At 55.0% G+C, this 9,133-nt stretch overlaps 1 pseudogene; it reads left to right on the top strand.

Annotated features, from left to right (window-relative positions):
• The first annotated feature begins 5,598 nt into the window (after window positions 1–5,598).
• LOC142588758 (uncharacterized) lies at window positions 5,599–7,454 on the top strand (annotated as a pseudogene).
• Window positions 7,455–9,133: the final 1,679 nt, after the last annotated feature.

The following is a 9,133-nucleotide window of genomic DNA, read 5'->3' as shown; positions in this document are numbered from 1 at the left end:
GAGCAGGACTGGATGTACTGGAGGTGGTCGGGGATGCCTCCTAGCTCGCTAGGGATAACCAGACCGAGGCTCCTGACGTGAGGCACCTGCTTGCAGCCCTGGAACATCGTGGGGACCGCCGCGGCCGCGAAGAGGTTGTCATGCGGCCAGAGGGGGACACCAACGCTCCAGGAGGCTAGAGGTGGAGGGGTCTGGCCAGCCAAGGTTGCCGGTGAACTGCAGGCGGGGCCCAGGACTGGATCAAGACGGCACCAGGGCAAACACCAGGAGGATTCCGTGACCCGCAAGTCAGGCCAGTCCAGGCGAAGGCAGGGGCCGCCAGGTGATGGGTCCGCCGGGGCAGCAGGCGGAGAGGGCAGAATAAACCACCGGCTCACCAAACACCAGGAAGGGCCAGGCAGGGCCCAGGATAGGACCAAGACACGGCCACGGCACCAGGGCATTGGGAGGCTCCTTGATCCTTAGTTCAGGCCAGTCTAGGCGAAGGCAGGAGCCACCGGATGGTGGTCCCGCCGGGTGAACAGGCAGAGACGGTGCAAAACCGCTGGCTCACCAAACACCAGGAAGAGCCGGGCCGTGGGCTGGTTGCAGGTCCAGGAACACCAGGAGGGCAGGCCGGGCAGCAGAATGACACTAAGTCCGAAGGCTCATACCCGCGCAGGGATCGGCACACACCCCCGAACAATGGGCTTCGGAGGTAGCGACCTGTAAATACGCGCCGTACAAGGACCCTGCAGCACGTGGGACCCGTGGAGGTCCCAGGTACAACGGGAAGAACGATCTGCTTCCTAGCCAGAAGGCCGAGAAGGTACTGCACTTTGATCTTAGCCAAAAGGCCAAAGCTCAAAATGTCAGGATCGAGATCAAAAGACCAAGATCAAAGTCTAATACCTTCTCGGCCTTTTGGCTAAGATCTAGCTAAGATCAAGCTAAGAGCTAAGGTCAAAGTGTAGTACGCTTTGGTCTTGAAGCGGTAAAACTCTCGTACTCGGACTTCCCTGCTGCGCTTGGAAACCCCGGACCCTTGGAAGGATTTGCTTCCTGCTGTTTGAGTAAGTGTCAACATTGCCTGACTCACTGCTTGCTTTCTTGTGACTTCGTAACTTTTTTTTCTCTCTGTAGTTCTTGTATTATCTTTCTCGTTCTTTTGTAAACTTTAATTCTATACCGTTTTCTGCATGCCATAACTTCTAGCCCAGTCGTAGCTCCCTTTCTTTTTTTTCCTCGCTCGGTGGCCCTCGCGCAGCGAGCCCTTGACCATGTCATTGTGTGCACGCTTTTGCATGTAGTGTATCAGTTGGTTCCACATGGGCCGCGGTGAGCGTGCGGTTCACAGTTCCACTGGTCAGCTTTGTTCTTTTTATCTCGCTTTGCGTGCACGTTCTTACATGTAGTGAACCAGCTGGCCCCACGTGCGCTGCCGTGAGCTATACGCCCACGTGAGGTTCACAAGCTCACTTGTCTACTCCATGTGCTTTTTTTTTCGCCTGCTTTGTCGCGCCGCAGTTTATCTTTTTTTTTCAGCTAGCGTCCTTGATTTTGTACGTATACTCGTGCATGCACTAAACCTGCTGTCCTTTCGTAGGTTGCTGTGAGCTACACGCACACGTGGCTCCTTTTTTTACTTTCCCGCTATCGGGCGAGATGGCGCCACCTGTCAGCCCCCCAGACGCCAGACCACCAAGCCGGATCCCAGTTCGCTCGCCGCCCGCTAGACTGCCGCAACCTGACTTCAACCACGCCAGTCCCGGCGCACAGCCGATACGCCACGAGCAGGAACTAATACTGTTTTTTCCCTCTCCCCAGTTGCTTCAGATGTACAGAAGGCTGCTCAACGAGCTACTCACCAGCAGTCTGGACATCTCGACGGCAATCCCTTCAGCGGAATCTCGAGCAACAACATGGCACCAGGATCTTAACAACTCCACATTTCTGCACTCTTTGCAGAAAGATACTAGGATCCCGGCCGACTTCGCATGGATGCCTCGCTGGCGGCCAGCATGACCTCGCCACGCGGATTCCACACCCGCATAAGTGCACTGAGTGCCCCTCTTCCTTTCCTTCCAGAAAGGGTCTCGACAACCACCAGCAGGCACACAGGAAAAAAAGTAGCAGCGCCGCAAGCCTCGTCCACAACCCAGCCGACTTCAGCAGCAGGCAGCGATTCTAACACTGACGCTCCACTTCCACACATGACACTGACTCCGGTCCCCTCGAGGGAGACCGCACCTGCACCGACGGCAGCTGCTTCAGCAAGTAGTAGCCCCCCGACTGTGTCCTCTCCACCGACTTCGACAATAGAAGCAACTCCCTGTTTTTCAGAAGAAAGCTGCGAACCTGCTGCGCCGCTGACATCCTCTCCCCCCTCTCAGCGGGCATACGTCAACAATGAGGCCGCACATGACAACACGACGAACAGCGCGGCCACCCCCTCTCCCGGTGCACCGCTGTCGCCTTCTGCCACCGAGAACGACGACGCCTCCCAGGAAGTTGACCCAGTTTCTCTTGCAGGCCCGGTCGAGGATGACGGCGTGCTAGCCAAGCACGCCCAACAACTGAGGCAGCTGCAACGCGAGCCAACATCGGACGCTGGATGGGAGCAGTTTACCGGAATCCTGGACGACGCCATACAGGTAGTATGCGATGCGGTAAAGCTTCCTGTGGCTCCCGCTAACAGGAAGCCACGCCGCCCTCTGAATCCTGAGAATGGTCAGCAGATTCAGACACTGTACAGACGCGATCGCCGACGTGCAGTGAGGCTGATCGTGGAGGGTGAGTCCCAACTCTGCCCGATTCCCCTTGACGAACTGGAGGGACACTTCAGCGAGGCTTGGGGACCGGGTCAAGCCGACACCGTTATACTTCTGAACAAGGTGAGGCGAAGCGACATGGATGAAGTCAGCCTTGCGCAGTTCATTGACGGCGAGGCAGTTTCCCGTCTTCGCAAGAGCGAGAGCACCGCCCCCTGAATAAACCGCCTCACTTACCAACACTGGCGCTCGCAGCTTCGGTCTGCCTGGACGGAGGCACATAAGGCGTCTCGCCGCCTGGATGTGCTGTGGCAACTAGACCCTGAGGGCGTCCGGATAACCTGCGGTGAAAAAACCCTCACCCCTCCCCACCGCAGGAAAGTTATCCGCACGCTACGCGCCCTTCAATCGGCTGCTAGGAGCGAAGTTCTCCACAGCAAGCCTAACCAGGGCAAGGTGCTGCAATGCTTTGCCGCTGACCCCGCCAGCTCTCACTTCAGGCACTCCGAGTCCTTCACCCGGTTTGCAGACTGGCGCTTTACCCACAAGGCTCGGCTTAACCTTCTGCCCTTGAACGGAGCCTTCCCATGGATGACTAGACGGGACCAGCGTTGCAGAGTCTGTGGGTATGAGAAGGAGACTCTACCCCACGTGCTCTGCCACTGCATGAAGAACATCACTATGCACACATCCCGTCATAACAGCATAGTGGCACGACTACGTACTGCCAGCCGAAACCGGTTTACGATCATCCATGAAAATCGCCCGGCCGGAAGCACCAACCTACGTCCGGACCTCGTCATGGCGCGCGGAGAGGAGGCGATCGTCCTCGATTTTTGTTGCCCCTTCGACAACAGACCCGAGGCCTTCTCCGTAGCCCGCGCCGCCAAAATCACAAAATACGAACCCGTGCGTCCCCATCTCGCACAACGGTACCAGCGCGTGACAGTCGACGCCATCGTTGTTGGTGCTGTGGGTTCATGGGATTCTAACAATGATACAATCATGCGACGCCTCTGTTCACGCTGCTATCTTCGCCTCTTTAAAAAAACTGGTAGTGAGCGACGTGATCACCGCGTCCAGGACGATCTATAATAAACACGTCGCTCCCCGATAGGGAGCGCCTCGGCAGTGACCCCGCCTCCCAGTACTGGGCAGGTTCTATGTCCCCATGTTCAATCGTGCCTACATTGACTGACTGTAGACTATGGATATTAGTCTTGGCCTTTTTCCTCCCTTACTGTTGTCTTAAAATGTCAATTTTTGTTTCCTTACCCTTCCTATATTATCTGAACATGTGAATAAAAACCTTCTCGGCCTTTGGCTAAGATCAACCTACTAGAAGCTTCTACACTTTGATCTTAGCCAAAAGGCCAAAGATCAGTGTAGTAGCTTTTCGGCTTTTTGGCTAAGATGAAAATGCAGTAGTAGCTTCTTGGCCTTCTGGCTAAGATCAACCTGCTAGAAGCTTTCTGAAAAAAAATCGATACATTTTCCCCAAGAAGGACGGTTTATTGACGTGAAAATACTAGAATTTAGTGCTAGTTTTTGAGTAGGCATGGAGGTGTCTGTTCGTTTAGTGTTTGTTGCGTATTTTGGAAGTTTTGTGCAGACATAGAACTGTGTGTTAATGTAGTGTGTGTTTACCTAGTGTTGTTCTTCATTTGGCTGCGATATGCGCTGCATAGATGTTTCGTGATGCAGCGATAGTCTCGCTCACGGCAAGTTCTTTGAACAGCCGCAGATATTTGCGGCTGCAGAAGCGGCGCATACCCGGTCATTTTTGGGATCCCTCGACCGAAGTGCTCCGATGATGATTGCCTCCACGGCCACTTTCAGGAATCTCCGCAGGAGGTACTCCCGGACTGGTTTGTACTTCCTCCTTCCCCTGGCGGGCACGGTCAGGGCTGCAGGCCGGTTCTCGAACGGGCAGGTTACATCAACGATGATCGCCTCCTCGCCCCTGCAAAGCACAACGTCAGGACGGAGATTATTATTACCTGCTGGTTAATTATCATGGGTGACAGTGAACTTGGCGGAGGCAGCGGCTTTCACTCGGTTCACGATCTGGTTGTGGCGATTTGTGAATGCTTGACTGTGAGTCATGCAGTGACACAGGACATGTGGCAGGGTCTCGGGTTGACCGCCACGAATTCTACACCGTTGGTCCACGGCCTCGCTGCGTTCAGGGGAACGACGTTGAGCCGGTCCCGGTGAACGAAACGCCAGTGGGCAAACCTCGTGAATTGGTCGGTACGCACAAAGTGGGAACTGCTCCGGTCGGCGGCAACGCACTCCATCACTTTCCCCGGACTTGGTTTTTGGTGGAGATCGTGGTTTCGTGCGTTCGCCAGTGCCGTCCTGAGTGTCCTCACCACCCTAGTACGTTTCCTCGGGCCAAGCGTAATGTCACCCCTGGAGATGCGGAGGTCGGACTAGTCGCCTTTCTTATGGAGAAGGATTGTACGGGAGGTCCTCCAGCTGTCGGGTGTGCGGTGGTGGTTTAGGCATTACCCATGGGAGCACGGTTTCAAAACTGTACGCGGGTTGCTTGGCGGCTCGCTTGCAGGAGTGGATCGCCTCCCAAGAAGTGCTCTCCCGTTGTCAGAAGGGGTTCCTGCCGTATGATGGCGAGTACGAACACAACTTCGTACTGCAGGAGCGCCTGGACGCGGCGAGAGCTGGCCGTGGGGACCTGTGCGCTGCATTCCTCGACTTCGCCAACGCGTTTGGCTCTGTTCCCCACAACGCTCTCATTGACGCACTGCATGGAGCTGGTGATGACTTTTGTGCTATCATTCCTGACATTTAAAGGGAAAACAGCACCAGCGTCATCGCAGAAGCCAGGATGATCTCGCCAATAGAAATATCTGCCGGCATACGTCAGGGTTGCCCACTGAGCGGCTTCCTGTTCAACCTGGTGCTCGACCCAGTCGTGCGTGCGCTTCAGGGAGGCGACAGGCAACACAATGTGCTTGCCTACGACGATGATCTAACGCCGCTAGCTGACGAGACAGGTACGCTACAGAGCCGCATTAACGTAGTGGCAGCACTGTCGAGCCAGCTCGGGCTACGTTTAAGCCCCGCCAAGTGCAAGTCACTGCACCTCTCCGGGAATACACCCGATGGGACAAGACCTACGACCTTCACGGTCTACGGCACCCCAATCCCATCAATCAATGACTTCGAGGCACGCACCTTCCTCGGGCGACCTGTGGGGTTCTCTCGATGCTACCGGACCGGGAACCGTGGACGAAGCCATCAACGTGGGTCGCCGACTGCTTACCTCGATGCTCGCCCCGTGGCAGAGATTAGACGCCGTTAAAACATCTGTATTTCCGGCGCTCAACTTTGCCATGAGGTGTGGCTCCCTTGGTAAAGCAGAGTGGTCTCAACTTGACATACGCTTCGCCCACTCATCAAACGGACACTCCACCTGCCTGCAAAAGCTGCTAACGACTATCTCTACGGTAGCTCCGCAGCGGGGGCCATTGACATTCCTGTGGCGGCAGAAGTCAGTGACATCTGCAGCGTTGACAATGCCTTCAAACTTCTCTCCTCTGCAGACACTGCAGTCCAGGACCTGGCACTCCAAGCGCTGATCGTTGTGCCATGTAGGAGGTGGCAACGGCTTACAGAACCTGGTGACATTGACGCCTACCTGAGCGAGGAGACTGAGGAAAACTTCCGGGCCACTGCGGCGCAGCTCCAGTCCGTGTGGACGGAGGCTCGCAAGGCATCTCGCCGACTTGGTATCACCTGCGAATTTGAAGACGGCCCCCGCATCTCCAGGGGTGACATAACGTTTGGCCCGAAGAAACGTGCTAGGGTGGTGAGGACACTCAGGACGGCACTGGCGAACGCACGAAACCACGATCTCCACCAAAAACCAAGTCAGGTGAAAGTGATGGAGTGCGTTGCCGCCCACCGGAGCAGTTCCCACTTTGTGCGTACCGGCCAATTCACGAGGTTTGCCGACTGGGGTTTCGTTCACCGGGCCCGACTCAACGTCGTTCCCCTGAACGCAGCGAGGCCGTAAACTACGGCCGTGGACCAACGGTGTAGGATTTCTGGCGGTCAACCCGAGACCCTGCCACATGTCCTGTGTCACTGCATGACTCACAGTCAAGCATACACAAACCGCCACAGCCAGATCGTGAACCGAGTGAAAGCCGCTGCCTCTGCCAAGTTCACTGTCACCCATGAGAATCGACCAGTAGGTAATACTAATCTCCGTCCTGTCCTTGTGCCTTGCAGGGGCGAGGAGGCGACCATCGTTGATGTAACATGCCCGTTTGAGAACCGGCCTGCAGCCCTGAACGTGCCCGCCAGGAGAAGTACAAACCAGTCCGGGAGTACCTCCTGCGGAAATTCCTGAAAGTGACCGTGGAGGCAATCATCATCGGAGCACTTCGATCGTGGGATCCCAAAAATGACAGGGTTATGCGCCGCTTCTGCAGCCGCAAATATCTGCGGCTGTTCAAAAAACTTGCCCTGAGCGAGACAATCGCTGCATCACGAAACATCTATGCAGCGCATATCGCAGCCAAATGAAGAACAACGCTAGGTAAACACACACTACACTAACAAACACTTCTATGGCAGCACCAAAACTTCCAAAATACGCAACAAACACTAAACGAACACACACCTCCATGCCTGCCCAAAAACTAACACCAAATTCTAGTATCTTCACGTCAATAAACCGTCCTTCTTGGGGAAAATGTATCAAACATTTTTTTTTCAAAAAGCTTCTAGCAGGTTGATCTTAGCCAAAAGGCCGAGAAGCTGCTACACTTTGATCTTAGCCAAAAGGCCGAGAAGCTGCTACACTTTGATCTTGGCCAAAAGGCCGAGAAGTTACTGCACTTTCATCTTAGCCAAAAAGCCGAAAATCTACTACAATTTTGATCTTTGGACTTATGGCTAAGATAAAGTGTCAAGATCAAAAGGCCGAAGATCAAAGTGTAGTACCTTCTCGGCATTTTGGCTAAGATCAAAGTGTAGCAGCTTCTCGGCCTTTTGGCTAAGATCTCCACTTTAGGTCGATCTTAGCCAAAGTCCGAGAAGGTTTTTATCACATGTTCAGAATATATAGGAAGGCTAAGGAACCAAGAATTGACATTTTAAGACAACAGTAAGGGAGGAAAAAAGGTCAAGACTAATAGTCAACGTCTACAGTCACTCAATGTAGGCACGATTGAACATGGGGACATAGAACCTGCCCAGTACTGAGAGGCGGGGTCACTGCTGAGGCGCTCCCTATTGGGGAGCGACGTGTTTATTATCGATCGTCCTGGACGCAGTGATCACGTCGCTCACTGCCACTTTTCAGAGAGGCGAAGGTAGGAGCGTGAACAGCGACGCATGATTGTATCATTGTTAGAATCCCATGAACCCACAGCACCAACAACGATGGCGTCGACGGTCACGCGCTGGTACCGTTGTGCGAGATGGAGAAGCACGGGTTCGTATTTTGTGATTTTGGCGGCGCGGGCTACGGAGAAGGCCTCGGGTCTGCCGACCGGGCGATTTTCATAGATGATGGTGAACCGGTTTCGGCTGGCAGTACGTAGTCGTGCCATTATGCTGTTCTTACGGGCTCTGTACATAGTGCTGTTCGTCATGCAGTGGCAGACCACGTGGGGTAGAGTTTTCTTCTCGTACCTACACACTCTGCAACGCTGGTCCCGTCCAGTCATCCATGGGCTGGCTCCCTTCAGTGGTAGACGGTTGAGCCTAGCCTTATGGATAAAACGCCAGTCTGCAAACCGGGTGAAGGACCCGGTGTGCATGAAATGAGAGCCGGCGGGGTCGGCGGACACACACTCCATCACCTTGCCCTGGTTAGGTTTGCAGTGGAGCGCTTCGTCGCTGGTCGCCGATTGAAGGGCGCGCAGCCTGCGGATAACCTTCCTGCGGTGGGAAGAGGTGAGGGTTTCTTCACCGCACGTTATCCGGACGCGCTCAGGGTCCAGCTGCCACAGCACATCCAGGCGGCGAGACGCCTTACGTGCCTCCGTCCAAGCCGACCGAAACTGCGAAGCTGGCGCGGAAGTCGCCCTCCGTGGACCCGCTGAGGTAGTCCTCCACGTCCCTCAGCTCCGCCGGCTAGCGAAGAGGCTTAGAGACCACCTCAAACAGGCCCTGCGACGTCATATCGCGAACCTCTAATTCGGAGGACGTGAGCAGTTTATAGGCGTTGTCCACCCGGCAGAGGTCGCTGAGCTCGGCAGCTAGTGGTATGGCCGCAGCTCCCGACTGTGGGCTTCCATAAAGATACTCATTCGATGCGTTGGATGGTAGATAAAGCGTCCGCTTTAGTAGGGGACGGAGCTCATCGAGCCGTTGCCAATCGTCCTTCCCCAGGATGCCGCATCTCA

The sequence above is a fragment of the Dermacentor variabilis genome, chromosome 7 (assembly GCF_050947875.1).
Source record: "Dermacentor variabilis isolate Ectoservices chromosome 7, ASM5094787v1, whole genome shotgun sequence".
Lineage (NCBI taxonomy): Eukaryota > Metazoa > Arthropoda > Arachnida > Ixodida > Ixodidae > Dermacentor > Dermacentor variabilis.
The sequence above is the reverse complement of the archived record's forward strand: the minus strand, read 5'-3'. Positions and strand labels throughout refer to the sequence as shown.